Genomic DNA, 20,100 nt, shown 5'->3' on the forward strand with positions numbered 1-20,100 from the left:
AGAAAATGAACAAAAAATACAATGATTGGGGAATGATGTCTAGAAGGAGAAGCATGGGTAAGCAAAGCATCTTGTTTAGGATCATATAGCAGATCAAAGGACATAGAAATAGTGCAGCCAAGCTGTCTGATCTCCAGCCTAGGACACTATATTATTCTGTAGTCAGTATGGCTTTTCATTGGGAAACAGTTCAACAAAGTAATGATCAGATCTTCCAAGCCTGTGCCAAATCACTGAAGAGATAAATTTCTATCAAGGAAACCTGTGCATTTCATCCTTTTAAGATAAATGTGACTGAAACAACTGCAATTAAAAGAGAACTTTATTGCAAATATTTTGTACTAAAAATATTCATTTTGCATAATATCCAGGATGTGTTCCTCATTCATTTGTTTATATGTATATAGATGTATGAAAATATGTTTGATTACAGCAATTTAAAGTATTCTGTCTTCTTTACATGTCTTCTATCTTTGCAAGATTAATTACAGGTTAAAAAGTGCAAGCTGGAATTTGCTGCTCTAAAATGGTATTGGATCTAGCCTCAGTTCCTAAGTAACTACTTAGGGTGGTAGGTTTCTAGGACTTGATGCTGAATCAAATATCATTTTGGTGCCCTATTAATCTTCTGTGGACTAGAGAATTTATGTTGTTGTTGTTGTTATTGTATGAATAATTATTTGCCTTCAAGGCCCAGTTCCTGAGGGCTGCAGGAAACACTTAACTTACTAGCTTTGCTCTGCAGAAACGGAATTGGAAGTAGTCTTTGAGGAGTAAATGTGTCTCCTTCCTGCATTTTTTTTTTCTTCTGGGAAAAAGTCAACAGTGGAAAGAGCAGGTTCCTAGCTACTGAGAGGTTTTCACCCACTAGATGGAGTGGAAAATTCTGTCTTTGCATAGGAGCAATGTACAAATGAATGATAATACATGTGCACAAGACATGGTGGAGGAAGGGGCTCTAGGACATGATTGTTATGCTTATAATCAACCCTGTGACATGGGTCAGCCTCACTAGCCTGGTCACTGATTTTACAAGACTGAGGCATCTTGACACTGTCTTTGATATTGTGCTCTAACCTTGGTGCTGTTGTTATGTAAGATAATACAAGATAATGATAAAAAGAAAATATTTTCTATGAAAAATGCTGATTGTAAATAGGCTATTCTGGTTAACTGCACTGTTGCTCATTTTCATAGAATCAGAGACTCACAGAAAAGTTGAGGTTGGAAGGGGCCTCTGGGTCCATCTGATCCAACCCCCTGCTCAAGCAGGGACACCCAGAGCAGGTTGCCTAGGACCATGCCCAGGTAGCTTTTGAAGATTTCCAAGGAAGAAGACTCCACCACCTCTCTGGGCAACCTATCTAAGTGATTAACATGAGCTTTGTGCAGTGCTGACCAAAGGTGTTACATAGAAAATGTAATAGATGTTAATGTGCTTTTGTTTTCTGTGACATTTCAGTGAGCTCCCCTTGGACCAGGCAGTATTTAAAATCTGACCTGTAACAAAACCGTAATTAACTCCAATTAAGCTAAACTCTCTGTCCACGGAGGTAATATTGGTTCCCTCACTGAACTCACCCTCACACTGAAGTATTCCTCAGACTGAGAATTAGCTAGATACTGAACTTTACATAAGAGATTCAAATCTTTCCCCATGGCCAGGACACTTTGAGAAATGGTGCCAAAACCTAGTTTTCCAGGTTACTCAGGGACAAGACAAATGTGAAAGTTTGCCAGCTGATTAACTCTACAGGAGCGATGTTCACTGGACTACTACAGAGTTAAGGCCAGCATCGTGCACAGTCCTGCCATTATAGTAAGTGTTATGCTATCTAAACGTCCAATGAATCCTCTAGGATCTGGACTTTTTTAGTTTTACTATTTTATTTCTTTTGTCCAACCACTGCCCACATGAAAGTTGTATAAGAAGTCCATGGCTCGTGAATGGTAATGTTTATGCCCCCAAATGTCAAATCTTCTGCTCTGCTTCTTCTGGATGCTTTCTGATATTATTCACAGCTTTCTGCTGGACAAGAAGTGTTGCAGAATCAAGTATTTGGGAAATGTTCAGTCCTGCCATACTATATAATGAATTGCCATGTGAAATGTGGTTCCTGGAACAGCTAGACCATGGAAATACAACAACAGGACAAATAGCAGAGTTTACTAAACCATGCTTGGTTTGACCACATTAGCTCTCCGTGTGGCATGTCTGAGTTATACATGCAAGACAGAAGCTGACTTTTTCTGCACAACACCAGAAAGCAAATCAGAAGTTGACTGCAGTGGCCTGGAGGTCAGTCTGGGACAGAGCTGCTGTCAGTCAGCTGAACAATGCAGAAGTGTCAGCCCAATAAACTGAGAGAAGAGGACCGTGGAAAATTTTTCAGGCTTGGTTTCTATGTCTTTAGAACAGGCACTTCCAGTTAGTTATAAAATTTATAACAGAAAGTGCTACTTCTGAAGATATCCGTGTCTCTGATGCTAGCTAGGCAGTTAAGAGTTTGTGTGAGACTTAATAGGAGATTACTAGATTGTGCATAATTCTACCTGAAATTAATTATTTTACATTTTGTTCTCAGAATATTTGCAATTAATGATACCCAAAATTAGAAGTCTATTTTATATTGTAGTGAACTATGCTGTAGCATTTCGTGGGAGTATAGTAGAAGCCATAAGGTATCAAAGCCATTGTTCATATCGTTTTGCATTGTTTTCAACACTAGCTGCAGAAAAGTAGCAACAAAACCAGTACATTCCAAAAATGATAAAATATATATATATATATAAAATAAATATATATAAAAAAGGCTGCTTACTTCCAAGAGACTTGCTATTAACAGCTAACACACACTGGTTTAAATTATGGGTTTTTATGTCCTACCCAAAACTTGGATCATTAAGTCAGTAGTGTTGTTAGTCATATAACTGTCCAGTTTCCCTTTGTATTATGCAGCTGTGTATTGCACAGTCTAATTATTTATTGTCTAGAAATAATCAGCAATTGTCCCTTCTCATTTGATTGAAGGCCTCCTTTGTGCCGGGGCGGAATAGTAGTTCCCATTCCTCCTGCCACAAAGCATTGTTTCTTTTACGCTATATTATGTCCCCTCTTGCTTGTTTAATTTCTCTGGAAAATAACACTATTCTTTGCAATATCTATTCATGGAGGAGGGCTTTATTTCATCTCCTAATCATTCCCATTATCATTCTTGTGGAAACCCCCACCCCTCTTTCTCTCTGTCCTGCAATTATACTTCCCTTTCTCCTAGTTATTCTGCATACACAGATTACTTTTGACATCAGATGTTTAGTTGTCAAAGCACAACACTCTCCAATCCATTCACTCAAAACATTTGTAAGATATTATGACCATCTGGCTTGCTGGCCAGGCCCTGTGTAAGAGGCCAAATGGCTATAAGAATCAGCAGAAAGTCTCAAAGGCAGTGGAACACTATCGCCATCTAACCCTTATAGTCGTGTTCCCCCAGTATGACTGAATTGACTGACTTGAAGCTACTGAGCCATGTCTAATGCAATAGCAAAAAACATGGTTTTTGTTTGTTTGTTTTTTAATGTAAAATGTTTTCGTTGATTTCCGCTGCTTCCATAATACCTCAAAACATATACGGTGCATTTTTTCATGTACCATAGACTACAGCAAAGTAACTTTTTTTTTTTTTTTGAGAACGTTTTTCATTCTGTTTTAAAATAGTTTTGTTTTATTTTTTTCATGGTTAACAAAATTAATGAGAACCTTTGCATGAAATTACTCATTTCCTACACATTTCCAAAAAATTTGGATTTTGATAAAACTTTTGCAGAAGAAAAATTATGTGCAAAATTCCGACAGGCCTTGGCTTTGTATTTATTTTGTTATATAGAAACTACATACTTCTTAGAAGAATCGTATCCTAGAAGGATATGGAATGGACAGTAAAACTGAATTCAAAGACATGGTGGGGTGGCTCCTATGACTGGAGCCATGTCATGGGAAAGATTTAGGCTCTTTGGGAAGGACAACCAAGGGAGATGAGGAGGGGTTGTCACCCTCTATGTCAATGAGCAGCTGGAGTGCATGTAGGTCTGCCTGGGGATGGATGAGGAGCTTAGAGAGAGTTTATGGGTAAAGATTAAAGGGAACACAGGGCTAGGTGATATTACTGTGGTGGTCTGAAAAAGAAGATAAGGCCTTCTACAGACAGATAGGAGCAGCCTCACGTTCACAAGCCATCGTCCAGGATGACTTAAACCACCCTTATACCTGTTGGAGGAACAGCACAGCAGAGCATAGGCAAGTCAGAAGATTCCTGGAATTCATCGATGATAACGTCTCCAAGTGACAGAGGAACCAGCAAGGAGAGGTGCTATGCTTAATAACAAGGAGGGGCTGTTGGGGAATATGAAGCTCAAGAGCAGCCTTAGCTGCAGTGGCTATGAAATGGTGGAGTTCAAGATCCTGAGGGCAGTGAGGAGAACGCACAGCAAGCTCAAAACTTTGGACTGTGGGAAAGCAGACTTTGGCCTTTTTGAGAATCTGCTTGGTAGAGTACTGTGAGATAAAGCCCTGGAGGGAAGAGGGACTAAAGAAAGCTGGCTAATATTTGGGGATCACCTTCTCCAAGCTCAGCAGTGGTGTATCTCAACAAAGAGGAAGGCAGGCAAAAATGTCAGGAGGCCTTCATGGATGAACAAAGAGCTCCTGGCCAAACTCAAATGAAAAAATGAAGCCTAAAGAGGGTGGAAAAAAGGATGGGTAACTTGGGAGAAATACAGAGATATTTTCTGAGCAGACAGGGGAATGCTAAAGCCCAGACAGAATTGAGTCTGTCCAAGGGCAACCAGAAGGTCTTCTACAATACATCAGTGACAAAAAGAAGACTAGGGAAATTGTGGGCCCTCTCCTGAAGGAAACAGGAAACCTGGTTACCTGGGACACTGAAAAGGCCAAGGTACTGAATGCCTTCTTTGCCTCGGTCTTTACTAGCAAGACTGGCCTTCAGGAATCCCAGATCCCAGAGACCAGTTTGAACGGCTCAAGCAAGGGACATGCTCCCTTAATGGAAGAAGACTAGGTCAGTGAATACTTGGGCAAACATGGCCCTGCTGTCATCTAGAGGGACACTGACAGGCTGCAGAGGTGGGCTGACAAAACCCTCATGTAGTTCAGTGAGAAATGGAGTCCTGCACTTGGGGAGAAATAAAAATGCAGGCACCAGAACATGCCACTGGCCACCCACTTCTGCATAAAAAGGCCTTAGAGTCCTGCTGGACACCAAGTTGAATGTAAACCAGCAGTGTGTCCTTACTGCTAAGAAGGCTAATGGTATTCTGGGATGCAGTAAGTAAAGTATTGCCAGCAGGTCAAGAGAGGTGATACTTCCCCTCTACTCAGCATTGGTGAGGCCGATGATTTCTCCCACACAGGAAGGAACACATTCATTTCTGACTGTAACTAGATATGTTTTAAGATTCACCAGTCACCTACCTTTATATTTTGAAATGTACCAAGTCTTTCATGTGTTAAAAGCTAAAACTTACTGTAAATGATTCAGTCTAAGTGAATTTTAAATCTTACTGACATTCACATGATAATACACTTCTGTAGACAGTTCTGCTTTCATAACAAATACTTCTGACTTTCAATAAGACAAAAAAAAAAAAAACCACACAGCAAGATTCCTATTTTATACATTGCCTTTAAAAATGAAAACCTATTAAAAACTGTTTTCATATTTAAGTACTATATAATAGTATACCAACCACTGATGAATCTTTCTGGTGTAAAATCAGACTGGCCAAATGAGAATCAAATTCTATCTTAAATCACCAAATTGATTAATTTTCCTTCAACCATTATGCACTTTTTCTGTTGTTTCACATATGAGAAGAAGCTTTCTGTACCGTTTTGTCAGAGTATGAATGTTATTTCTTTCTAATTTCTCAGAATTTAGCTTGGTATGCTGCTCTTAAAATGCTTTAACAATGCTGAGTGTCCTAGCGTGAAGCACTTTCTGTTTTGTAGTTTTGTTTTTTTTTTTTTTCTAATCATAATAGTTCCTGCTGCCCTGTACCAATGCTCTCTTCTCACTTGCCTTTATTGTCTTTATGTAATTATGTTGTAATTAATATCCTTTATTCAGTTCTTAACCAATTCTATGCAGGCACGGGAGTTTTCATAATTTACATATTTAACCCTGACACCAGGCCATTAAAAAAAAATTCTTCCAGTAAGTTCAGAAAGGTTGAAATTCAGTCCACATGTGTAAGGTATTAAGTCAGAGTAGTTTGACCACCTACTTAGCAGATTTTAGTCTAGTTCTTCATGGGCATATCTCTTAGAGAGACATCTAATCTTCTCAGGACAAGACAATCAGAAATGACAGTACATCTCCTACATCTCAGATTATGTAACTTTCCTCGTTAATTGTAATTATTCTTATGATGCTGCTTTTTATTTCTCATCTGAGTATTCCTAGCTTCAAAATCCACATGTAGAAACTTGTTATTGGCTTTTTTTTTTTCTCTCTTGTTTTTCCTAGATTGAAGAACATTTTACAGGAAAATTTATCCCCATATAGATACTTCTACATCTCATCGACTTATGTCTCAGTTTCTTCAATATTTTAAGAAATATTTCTCTGCAGTGTTTTTTCTTTTCTTTTTTTTTGTTTGTTTGCTTGTTTGATTGTTGTTTTTGTTTGTTTTGTTTTGTTCTGTTTTTCACTTGCCAGATATTACGAACTACCTTATCTAGGGACCATCTCTTCACATAATCACAGAAATTTTAGAGGTTGGAAAGGACATCTGAAGGCCATCTGGTCCAGATCCCTGCTCAAGCAGGGACACTTAAAGCAGGTTGCCCAGGACGATGTCCAAGTGGCTTTTGAAGATCTCCAGGGATGGAGATATCTCTTTCTTTTGGGCAACCCATGCCAGCACTGTCAACTTTGATGTAGAAAAGTTCTTCCTGATGCTTAGATGGAAGCTCCTGTGCTCCAGGCTAGGCCCAGGGCCTCTGGGCCTGGCCATGGGCACCCCTGAGCAGAGTCTGACTCCGGCCTCTCAGCACCTCCCGACAGGTGCTGGTGGGCATGGCTGGCAGCCCCCGGAGCCTCCTCTGCGTATCTCTTGTACTGGGGGTGGGGGTGGGGGGGCAAGTCAGGTGAGTGTTTTGGGGCCTTTGATGAATGTTTAAGTGTTAAGAGTCTCAACTGGCCGTGTCTTACCCCAGTGCTATTGATAATTGTTATTGCCTATGGAAGACCAGAGACAATATTCTGCATGGGGAAAAAAATAAAAAAATAAAATAGAAAAACAACAACAACAACAAAACATGCAAATCTGGAGAGAATACAGCGCAGCTGAAGCAATTTTTCATTTTAGAAACTACATAATAGAAATAAGCTACATAATATTGTTTAAGAACTCAGATTAATGGTGTCGAGCTGAGGCAGGGGAGGTTTAGGATGGACATAGGAGAGGGTGGTTGAGCACTGGAACAGGCTCCCCAGTGAAGTAGTCACTGCACCAAGCCTGTCTGAATTTAAGAAGTGATTGGACTGTGCATGTAGTCACACGGTCTAAACTTTTGGGTAGACCTGTGCAGTGCCAGGAGCTGGACTTGATGATCCTTATGGGTCCCTTCCAACTCGGGATATTCTATGATTCTATGATTCTATGATCTACATACTGAGAAGAACAGCAGCAAACTTCTGTAGTGTATTTTCTCTACTGTAAATTATGAATCACCTAGCATAGTTTATTTTAAGTCTGTTCTCGATTTCTATAAAATTCAGCTTCTAATTTAAATCCATTTTAATTGATTTAGTTTAAATTAAGGGTGATCAGGTGATCATTAGTACTGATTTTGGATATTGCTCTGGCATGTGAAACATGATACAGATGTTGATATGGATTTTGGTTTCTGAAGACCAAGATGCAGTCGAACCAGGTTTTTGAGATCTTTGGAAAGTGTTGTTATCTCCAGATTGTGACTGCTCCTTCCTCATTATTATAAAGTGAAATGAAGGAGCTCATTGTATTTAAAAACAATTGCCTTTGAGCTGGAAGAGGCACAGTCTCACAGAGATTCTCAAATCAGGTACAATGAAAGAATCAGCCTATTTTAACTAGTTCCTATCGGGTCTTTTAGTTGAGCTGCTAGATGTAAGTACAATATTTTTGGCCTCCTACTTTTTCCATGTTCTCCATGGGGAACATTGGTGTCTAGCTCAGGACTATGAATTTGCTTGCTGAAATAGTGTCTAAAACCTAGTATGAAGGTCTTCAGTGCCACTGTACAAATCTCATGGCTTAAATCCCATGTGAAGTAGAAATCTAAATTAAAATTTCAGAAATAACTTTAGAAACAAAAACAAACACTACTGTCTTGCATTCTTTTATATTATAAAGCAGATTGCTGCTGCAGAATAACAACTAAATCTTAAAATACTATTCATTTTGGTTTTTTGCCCTTTTCTGCCTGCATCTCCAGTGGTAGTTACCACTACAGTGCCAAAAGTCAATGTTGCATTCTATCCTACTGGAGCATTTAAAAAAATAGAGTTTCAGAGAAGAAAGGTCTGAGTCTTGTATATGACATACCACTGAAAGGAAAATACAGAAGTAGCAAAGACCTATTCTCATACAATGTTCTTTAATCAAGAGAAAAGAAAACCAGATTCTGTCACGTGTATCCATAAATGTAATCATATGGTATATAAATAGAATTGTTTTTTAAATAGAATAGCTGTCAAAGTCTTCAGTCAGGCTTCATCAGTAGCTCTTTAAGAGAAAAGGCTGATTGAAAAGAAAAGTCAGTCGGCAGCAATTTAGTATGAGGGCTAATAATCAGTACTTCAGTTTCATTTCTGTTAAACTAAAGGAAATCATTTGACATAGATGTCACTAGGAGGGGTACAATATAAATACTGATGTTTTGCAGACCTCACAGAAGCAGAAAATAAGATACATGGATATTATAATGTAGTTGCAGAAAATATTGTCCATGTGATTACCAAATGAGTATTTACACATTAAAGACAGGAAAATGTACTCTGCTTCAAGCCTCCTCTCTCAATAAATCGAAATAAAAAAGTAAGAAAATGATACAGATAATAAAATGACCTTTTTCAGATTGGGGAAAATATTGAAAAATGGATGTGATGGTTCAGGCATACAACAATATGTGCATATTCAATGTATTGGTTTTAAAAACTTTGTGCATTTAACGCAAATTATAGTGAAGACTCATTGACTTGAATAAGGTAATCAGCATCTCCTAGTAGCAGTTTCAAAGGTTAATCTGCCTTCATTTATACCTCTTCAGATGATTTATCATTTGCAAAGTTAAATTAAGAGCAAGGTAAAACAGAAGTGCAGTACTGAGAGGCAGTTGGTGAAGACTTCTGCTTTGATAAACCCTGATTGAGCCCTGTTCAAGAAATGGATTGCAAGGGCCTAGGTAACACCAGTGCCATGAAGGCTGCTTTCAGCATTTGTCTTCTGTAAGTTTTGAATAACTGCAGCTTTTCTAGTACAGTTCTGAACTAAAAGTAGCTCTGTCACTACATCCTCAGGTGACATATTAGCAGTGGGGATTGACTCCTGAATTTCTTAGTCTAAGGTTTTTGCGGGGTGATTGTCACAAAGATTTAGTTCTTTCATCTGAAAGCTACCAGGATATTAATATTTGTTTATTTATTTATTTTTCTGCCCACCAGAGAGATAGGAATTGTCACCCTGTTTTCAAAAACTAAAACATGGATAAATTCCAGAGCACGGAACTTCCCATACATTTGAGGAAAAAGCCATTTAACTTGTTTTAGAGGGTCCCTACTTTTAATAAAATAGATGGATTTTCTTTACATTTCAGAATAATGCTCCCAATCTTTGTTGTTCTTTTTCCCTGCATGTGGCAATATCACTTGTGAGAAAGATCATGTTATGCTTAGATGAAGAGCCTTTTCCATTGGCTTTGAAGTAAAGCTATTAGGGAAAAAAAAAAAAAAAAAAAAAAAACAACACTTCCTTGTTCTTAACATTTCATATGTTTATTGGCAGTAAATTTTACTGCATTACAGTAATAAGAGACCTTCATTTTATACTTTCTTATTAGAAAATACATTATCCCACTAGTAGCATATGGAAGTAAATATTAAAGGGATGACAATAAGAGGCATTTACAGCTAGTGAGCTAGTTATTTATTCTAGTTCATCATCACCATATCTGACAGTTCCATAGTAGTCTTTTTACATGCATCAGTAAGTTTATAAAACAAAATAATGTAAGATTGTGCCATCAAGATGGTGATGTAAACAACTGACACTTTAGGAACAAACACCTGGTAAAGTTCCATTTACTGGGAATATTCATATAATGTTAGAAGGCTTTTATTTAGTAATTGCACATTTATGTTATACTAAGATTAGCAGAACAGCCAATTTAAAATATATTACAGCAAGTATGTAAGACTCCTTTAAAATACAATACCAGACTCATTTAGAAAGCTAGTAATTCCTGATATGTCTGAGCATTTCATGTGATGCTAATAGGGCCTTCATGTTTTGATATATTTAATTTTGTTTTAATATTGTATTCTTGCATCTTTCTCTCTCAGTCGAGGTAGAGAAACAAGTGCTTAATACCCACATTTAGACCCATAGAGACAATAAAGGCAATACTTTCAAAAGTGACCTACACATCCGACTTAAGTATCACATTCATGATAAGATTGTAGTGATTGACAAGTTAGTGTTTATGATATAAACTGTTTGATATTAGATAAACTGATGGGATCAAGCCGTAAACTTTTGAGTCCCATATATGCCTAGATTTTAAGTATTTTAAGGACCAACAAGACATGTGGCTATGCCAGCTCAGAGCACACATAGCGATGGTTTGATAATGGATAGTAGATGGGATTAAATATTTTAATATATAAACTCAAAGTAAATTGAACTGATTTCATAATTCTTCATGAGTTATTAGCTAAGAGAAAATATAAAACTAATTTTGACTATTCATTTATAACTCTGACCATGTGCCTGAATCTTCAAATAGTTACGGGAGATAACACCCTGTGGTACAACATTTTTCTGATTTTGTGAATGCTGGCTGTCCATAGTAACTAACTTCCAATATTTTATTTATTTATTTATTTATTAACAAACAAACAAGCAACTAACCAAAAAAGCAAAGAAACAAACACACTATATTGTGATAATTGTATTTCATTTGCATAATTGAAAACATCGATATGTTATAAATCTTCCAGTTAGAAGAATATTAGATTTTTCTTACAGAGAGAAATTGTGAAGTTTTATCTAAAATCACCAAATTTATTGGCCCTAAATGTTTCTTCTAAATATTTTCAGGTTGACAAAACCTTGACTGAATTACATGTTGAGTTCCTCTGAAAGGCTGACAAGTTTCCCTGTGCGATATTGAAGTGATAGGGTTTCGAATAGTCTACATAAACTTAGATGCAGAAAACCAGAGCTTCCTGGGCCTACAATTTTAGAGACACCCTTTTCATATCTTCGCCAGAAAGCTACATTCTGGGCAAGTATTGAATCCTTATAGACATGCCACTCTTCAGAGTCCTCATTTTCCCACTTTCCGAGTTCAATAATAATTGTTGTCCTGGTATCCTCCAATAAAGATGGGACGAAGACTGAAACTTAACTCAAATGTCATCCAGATAACTATAAAGCTACGAAGCTTCATCAGGTTGTGAAAACAACTAGTACTTGAGAGTTTCCACAGTAAGTATAACAAGAAAATCAGATTCATATAATTCATTAAGAAGCAGCTGTACACATGATTTCTGACACCACCACCTTTTTTTTTTTTTTTTTTTCCCCTGCAGTTTTTTAAAAGTGTTTTGCAATCAGAATGAAAAAGAAAAAGATCATACATTTTAAACTGGAAATCATAAATTTCAAAGCTTGGTATTCCTGTGGCCTGCAATGACCTGCTTTCTTATTTGATTTCCTCCACATACCCCAGGAATAGGGTGGGATTTAGCAATATTCTTTATTCTCCTTTTTGAACTTAGCTTTTCTCCTATGATCTTAGTTTTATATGTTATAATTTTGTAAGTGTTTGGGAGACAAAGAAAGCACAGATTTCTTTCTTCCTTGTTAATTACTTCGTCTTTGTACTGCTTTCAATCCTTCCTAACGAACAAGAAAAGAGAAAACTTCTTTGTAAAAGCTACTCTGCATGGTTGCTGGGCTACTAATGACTGGAAAAGATAAATTAGTGAAACTTTTATTAGGCTGGTGCTTAGCAAGTCAGAACCCAAGACACAAAATAGCAGTAGTGAGAGAATAATTCTGGACCATTATTGGCTTATAACAGGCTCAAATTATTATACTTTTCTTTATTAGACTGTCTATGCTGATCATGCACTCGATGCTGGGTAGTGAAGCACTAACCCTGTATACTTTAAACTTTTATGGGTTTAAATGAATTCTTAGTATCTGGCAGATACTGCCCCAAATTGCTGCCTGTTGCATCAGGGTTTACTTGCCTCTGGCTGTTAGTGCTGTTTTTACTAATTTCTTATTTATTTATTCTGGGTGTTATGTAAATAACAAAAACAGCAGCATGGGCAAATATAAAATAATACATCTCTTTTTTTTTTTTTCCTTTTTTTTCTTTTTTTAAGTCAAGATTTTGGTGACACCTCATCCAAAACTATCCTCAATAATCACATTTTTCTGGAAAATGTGATGTCCCCCTTCTTTCTTCTTCAAGACACAAGGTTTATATATAAGAAAAGACTTCTATATTATTTGTTTATGTCTCAGAAATCTAGTAGCTCTTTTTGCAGATGACACCAAGTTAGGCATAAGCATTGATCTGCCTGAGGGTAGAAGGGCTCTGCAAAGGGATTTGGATAGGCTAGATCGATGGGCTGAGGCCAACTGTATGAAATTCAACAAGGTTAAGTGCCGCGTCCTGCACTTGTGGCACAACAACCCCATGAAACACTACAGGCTGGGGGAAGAGTGACTGGAAAGCTGCCTGGCAGAAAGGGACCTGGGGGTATTGGTCCATAGCTGGCTGATTATGAGCGAGCAGTGTGCTTAGATGGCCAAGAAGGCCAACAGCATCCTGGCTTGTATCAAAAATAGTGTGGCCAGCAGGATTAGGGGAGTGATTATCCCCCTGTACTTGTGTCTGAGGAGGCTGAATCTCAAATACTGTGTTCAGTTTTAGGTCCCTCACTACAAGAAGGACTTGGAGGTGTTGGAGCATGTCCAGAGAAGGGCAACAAACTGGTGAAGGTTTAGAGAACAAGTCTTATGAGGAGCAGCTGAAGGAGCTGGGGTTGTTTAGACTAGAGAAAAGGAGGCTTAGGGGAGACCTTATCACTCTCTACAACTACCTGAAAGGAGGTTGTAGCAGGGTGAGGGTCAGTCTCTTCCAAACAACAAGTGATAAGAGGAAATGGCTTCAAGCTGCACTAGGTAAGGTTTAGGCTGGATATTAAGGGGTTGTAAAGTATTGGAATAGGCTGCCAGGGAAGTGTTTGAGTCACCATCCCTGGAAGTATTCAAAAGACATGTAGATGTGGTGCTTAGGAATATGTTCTAGTGATAGACTTCGTAGTGGTAGGTTAACACTTGGACTTGATGATCTTGAAGGTCTTTTCCAACTTAAATGATTCTATGATTCTATATGTACCAAGGTGTGTGTCTTTGTCATTATTTAGGATGAGATTCATGTGATGAAATTTAGACATCTACAATGTATGCTAATTACTCTATATATTCCCTTTACAGTCAAAGACAGCAATACATCTACATGTCTGCAGCAAGTCAGTCACACTCAGCATGTGACTGTCACACATGTAGATGTCTGTAATGTTGATGCTTAAAACTAAGTTAAATAAATCCCAGCCTGGCTTCCTGCAGTGGGGAAATGATTTACAAAATGAAGTGGAAAATATATCCACCAGAAGACAGAAATAAGAATATGCCTAAATAAAAGACATATCTGGTATTTATATATATTCATTTTGTGATTTCTACTTCTGGCTTTCCTCTTAATATATCCTAAGCAACCTGCAATAATAATGATGAAAGTTTATCTTCCTGTGTGTCTTCAATATAATTTCAATCTTTTTTAACATGGTTCAGATGTGTTCACCTTTTCCTTCTGTAACACCAAGACTTTGTATATTTGTATATTCAAAGGCATTTCTACTTAACTCTAAAGTAGGAAAAAATAATCTGGGGATGCTGAGATAATCTTTAAATGATTATCCTCAAAATGAAAAGACATGTCTGAATATATCACCATCTTTTTCATTACTTACTAGAAAGTTTCACACCACATCCTTATTACATAGTCTTCAGTGCTGAGTAATATCTGAGTGGAGAGGTAAAGCAACGTTAAAGATCTGGGAATGTGCACTTCATTGGTGAAGAGAGAGAACAAATGAAGTCTAAGCAAATTCTGTGTTTTAGTATATAGCAATACACCATCTACAAGCCATTAGAGATATTTGTCTGCCAGAATGTCAATAACCATAGTTTTTAATTTGCTTAAATAAATGTTCTGTGGTTTGACCAGTCTTAGAGTCAAACCTCACATAAACTCGGTGATGAGTCTTTTAAGGTATACTGTAGTGTAAGAGTGAGGGAGTGCTTTGAATAACATGAAGAAGAATTTATTTTTTATTATTTTGATGTGAACAAAGAGGTCTGATCTAAGAAGTTTTTTTCTGATAGAGAATTACATTCATTTCAAAACTTATACTCCCCCCTAATTCTCCCTCCTAGCTTCCCACTTCTTCCAAATGATGGGAATTCTGAGATCTAAATTATAATTAAGTAAAGAATGCCTGCTTCCGTAGTATGCTTTGTCTTTATATGACATCTCCAGGAAGGAGACAAAGGCTGATAAAAATATAGTTATATCCACATCACAACAAGACAGACCTAGGCAAATGTAATGAAGAATTCAGATACGCTTTTCTTGGAGCTTGCAAGCATCCTAAACACCACACCTAACCCTGCAGTCAGAGGGACAAAAAGTTTACCCTTCTACCTGTCTCCACCATCATTTTGTTTCTTTCTTACATGACTGAAGTAAAATACTTTCCTTTTCAAGATTGGGCTACCTGTACTGCACACTAGTAGACATGAATTAGGGAGCAACTAGAATGTATTGTTTTCATTTATCACTTTGAGGAAATCACCTGGTTAACACAAAAGAGTTGGTAGGGTTTAAGCTTTCACGGAGGCTAGCTGTGAAAATTACTCTATTTCTGACTGACCATTCTGTAATACTGTAAGTTCTGTTTTCTTAGCTATAATACCTTGTACTGCTTGAAATGCTTCTTAGTGAGACAAGGCTTACAGGAAAACCTAGTGTATTCTGCTATGTCTTGGCTGGAAAAAAATAGGTTTGCATATAGACAAGCCCCTCTTTAGGTTTGAAATACAGGCAGCAGCTCCTGAGGCTGTATATAGAATGGTTTAACTGTATTCACAGTCACTGTATTTATTCCAAACTCTGTTCTCATTTCCTCAGCCATACTGGAACTGTACAGGCTTCTGTTATATATTAGGTTTCTTCTCCATCTTTAATAAGATTCTTTTGGGTTCTTTTAGTTTTGTTGTCTACTTTTGCTACTAGTTTTTGTTCTGTAGTATACATTCTTTGCTTCAAATACCTGTATATTTATGCTCTTGGTGTGTCATGTAGAGAGGATATTTAGCTTCCAGGGAGACTTGTGATGCTATTTTAGTAAAGTGAGACAGTATTTATATCACCTGACTTTAGATACTTATAAGGCATGATTCTTCTAATTCTAGAGCAAATGCAAAAACTGGACAGATGATTCATATCCCCAAAGAGATTATTTTCTCTAATAACTGCTAAGTGCCCTCAAAGTGGGTGCCTCAGCGATGACCACCTAGTTAAACTCCAGATACTAAATGTAGATATCTGTATGTCTAAAACCCCATTGTAGTCCATGTAGGGGGGATTTATCTGCCTGGAGATGAATGCAAAACTGCTAATTGAATAGGTGTCCAGGAAATCTATATGAAGCTGTCAGAAATAACAGAGAGTAGGGGACATTTAGATTTTGTGGAGTGGCAGCTTCATGCCAGATGGAGCAATCTAACTGGCACCAGGCACCTGCATTTGGTCAACTACATTAATCACATAGAGGAGCATAGAAGGTAATCTAGCTCAGTTTATAGAAAATATTTGTGGGGAAAATCACACCACAAACATATGTGTCTAGTACTTTTGAAATACCTCGTGATTAGTTGCCATTCTCTTCTAATTCCTGTGCCTGTGCCAGCTCCTTGTGGATTCCTAGCATCTTAGGGCATTATAAGCACTCTTACCTTGGGAAAACAAGCCCCATGATGGACTATTATTAAATTTAGATGTTTAAATCTTAAACTGAATCTCACCCCTAAAAATAGACAAGATTAATACTGCTTTCTAACATCTTTCTCCCTCATTCCACTCTTCTGTAAAGGACATAGACTCTTCTGCAATGGACATAGTGATACCGAGCACATTGACATCAGAGTGTTTTCTTATGTTATAATATTTTTATAAATCAATTAAAATAATTTCAATAAATCTGTACATAAAAGGGGTTCCTGCTAACTCAAAAACCCATCCAGTAATTGTAAAGTGCTTTGAAATCCTTCAATAATGATCACTATAACACTGCAAAGCAGTATCTTCTAACAGGTTTTTCTTAATTATTTACTAAAACTGTACAGCTTGATCTTCCCCCAAACAAAATTTCATGCAAAGTTTAACAATTTGACTGACTTTGCATGTTAAACATAAAATAAATGTACTCTGTTTCCCAAGACAAGGAAAAGTCCTCACTTTCTTGAGTTTGCTTGGTCTATGCAATTTCAGTGGCAATTGTTACGACAATTACCTGCGATAAAGTCTGAAGACATTCCTGAGACAACATATCCTAACAGAGCAGCATGTATCACTTACACTTAACAGACATGATGCAACTTACCTAGATGCAGGGAGTGATACAGCGTGGTTAAGCCATGTGAGATATTTTAAAAATTCAGTAGAGTTGTATTGCACATGTAAGCCAAAATAATGATGATGATGATGATGATGATGATGATAATAATAATAATAATTCTAAAGCACTAAAAAGAAAGTCATATTTAAGTTTGCCATTCAGTTGTCAAAATATGTCCTTCTGATTGTACTACCAGCCAACAGAATGCACATTTCATGCATATCATGCATGAAAAAACAAAATATATCACAGACCTACAGTATAAGCACATTTCCTCTGGGAGCAGATGACTGTTATTTAACCGTAGCTCAGTTAATGACTTATGTCATTGTGCAAATCAATGAGGCTTCTACAATGGTTCATTTTATTTATTTTCCCTTTTGAACATGAGCAAGTACAACTGTATTGTTTAATTAAACTAATTTTAATTATATTTTGCATTTATAAGTACAATATTTTTGTACTACGATGTACAGCCTTAGACACGCATAAATTACTTAATAACGTAGCAGGTATCATGCCCATTTCTCTGCTCCTTTTAGCAGCCTTCCAATGAAAGCTATTTTATTTTCCAATGGAGCTGAAGACCTTTTGAATGTAAAGGCCTTCCAGTCAACACTGAACTTTTATTTCAATAGGAAAATAACTGCCAGTAATAGTAGTGAAATTATGTTTGCCAAGAGTTAATTTATTTCTTAGCAAGGGGGTAAGTCATTACAGAAATAATAGAACCTATATAATGAATCCTAGGCACTTGGGCTAAAATTCTATGGAAACCTAAATCGATGAAACAACATGGCAAGATCTTAATTCTGCAGTACTTTCCTAAAAGCATATCAGAAAATACAGAACACTATCTTGTTACAATATTACAAAGCAAACATAAGCATCTTCACTGAAGCATCAGATATATTATTTCCCCTCTTTATTTTCACTTACAACTGTTCTATTGAATTTTTAAGCAGACTGTGCTTTCCTTGATGAAAGTAACACTTTTTTGACTGTATGCTTTCAAAAGCTGGTCCAGCCCTGCTGTTACCTTCTAGATCAGTATTAACACAGACAAGTCTCTATTAGTACTGTTCTAGTCTCTCAATTATAACCACCATATCTGTATGTATATTTGTTTTGTCTTCAGTTTCAATGGGCTTTGTATTGTTTAAATAATAAATAAATAAATAATAAAAAGTTTAAAATCTGTTGGAATAGGAGATTCAAAGAAAATAAAGTAATATATATTTAATTATTTTGCATCTTTTTAAAGGTAAGAAAAATCTGGTGCAATGAAATGGTTAAAAATAAATGGTTAAAAATGATTGAATAAACACTGGCAATTATTTCTCACTTATGCTTCTTACTTTCTCACTGCCCTCTGTAGTGATGCACTCCTCAGCTGAGAACTGCTGTGGTCTTCAAGTTCGGTTAAAAAGCCAACTCTCACCACTGACTTCGTTCTTTTTGTTATGAACATTGTTTTCACTTTAACTTTCATAAATTGACTGTAATGTTGCAAGTGAGATTGCAGATATGGCTCTGTAAAATAAAAACAAAACAAAACAAAATCCCCACATCACTAGTCCAATTTGTCCACTCTTTGCACCTACTGTTTATATATCATGTTACCTGTGTTACTAGACTTACTGGATTTTACAATCATTTCTATATCTAATTTTCATTTCTACGGTGAGCTGCTAGTCATTCAGTTGTTCGCGAACCGATGCTGTCTCCCAAAGCCCCAAAAGTAGAAAAACTTACAAAAGACGTGATGGATCTCCAAATGTGAAAAGCTTTGTAAAAGTATGTCTCACAAATGTTCATTAGTATAAAATGCTGGTCATATTGAAATAGAAAGAACTTTATAATTGCTTCTCTACTGAGTTAACTGGGGTCAGAATCTTGACTTTGGTTTAAGCTTTTCAGTAGCATCAGTTACTTGCATCGACCACTTCTGATAACACTCATGTAAAATGTTATTTTCTGTTAGAGAGAACATCATATCTGGAAGAAAAAGTAAGACATAAAAATAACTGTGTTGCAAATATGCAATAAAATCTGAATTCTGTAGTGCCTGAATTTTAGAGAATTAATTATATATTCATCTTGAAGTTGACTTGATTTTTTACTTGCAACTGCTATGGCTCCACTGGTTTATAGTGCACTTCATCTGGCTTGAGCCTCTCTTTGGAGGCTTGGGCCTCAAAATATTGGAATCTGTAAAAAAAAATTCTGGGGAAGGATTGCTAGCTGTTTACAGTATTTTTACAATTCTTCCCTACTTATTCACTTTTGATCATAGTTTAAAATGGGATATTGGCAGAATTCTGATCTTACCTAGGAAGGTTGTTTTTGGGAGAAACCAAAAGATCATCTAATTTCCCTGAAGCAAGGCTCATTTTCAAATTGTTTAAAGGAGATTATTAATTGATAGTGTTGTGGCAGTATTCGTCCTATTGTTCTTTATATGTCAAATTAACTAAGTGCAACTTCTTCTGACAGCCCTGAAGAGCATTCTTCTATCTCTATGATTCATTCCTGGAAAATAATATTGCTACTTAGGGTTACTTCTTCAACCTATGTAAATTGTCATGGCTCAGTTGGAAATTAGTGAAACTATAGTAATTAATACCTGCTGAGGATGTGGTCTCTGGAGAGTGACCAAAAAAAAAAAAGGAAAGAAAGTTTTACTGATGTCTCACATCTAATTTAGATTCTTGTTTAGGTCTTCTTGGCCAAGTTCTCTCCTAGCATTGTTTCTCTGAAATTAATGGAGTTATGCCGGAAGGGAATTTAACCTGTTATTTTTGGGCCAATGTTTCTTAATTTAAAACAGAACAATACTCCTCACAGTTGAAGCAACACTGGAAGGCTTTTGTGTTTATGGCAAATTCAAAGCTGGACAAAATATGCTTATTTTTTTTTTTACAGGAATCAAGCCAGGACCGTTTATGGTTTAAACTTAATTATAATGCAGACCAGTTGCCCCGCTTTCCCATGTCTTGCTGTAGGCAACATGTTTTGGAGAGGGAAACCTTTCAAGTTGGCTCCTTGACCATCA

General features: G+C 36.8%; 1 protein-coding gene across 6 annotated transcripts in view; it reads left to right on the top strand.

Moving 5' to 3' along the window:
- Positions 1–20,100, top strand: part of TENM4 (teneurin transmembrane protein 4) — a 1,678,763-nt gene that overhangs the window by 475,145 nt on the left and 1,183,518 nt on the right. The window lies entirely within an intron of this gene.

This window comes from Anser cygnoides, chromosome 1 (genome assembly GCF_040182565.1).
Source record: "Anser cygnoides isolate HZ-2024a breed goose chromosome 1, Taihu_goose_T2T_genome, whole genome shotgun sequence".
Taxonomy (NCBI): Eukaryota; Metazoa; Chordata; class Aves; order Anseriformes; family Anatidae; genus Anser; species Anser cygnoides.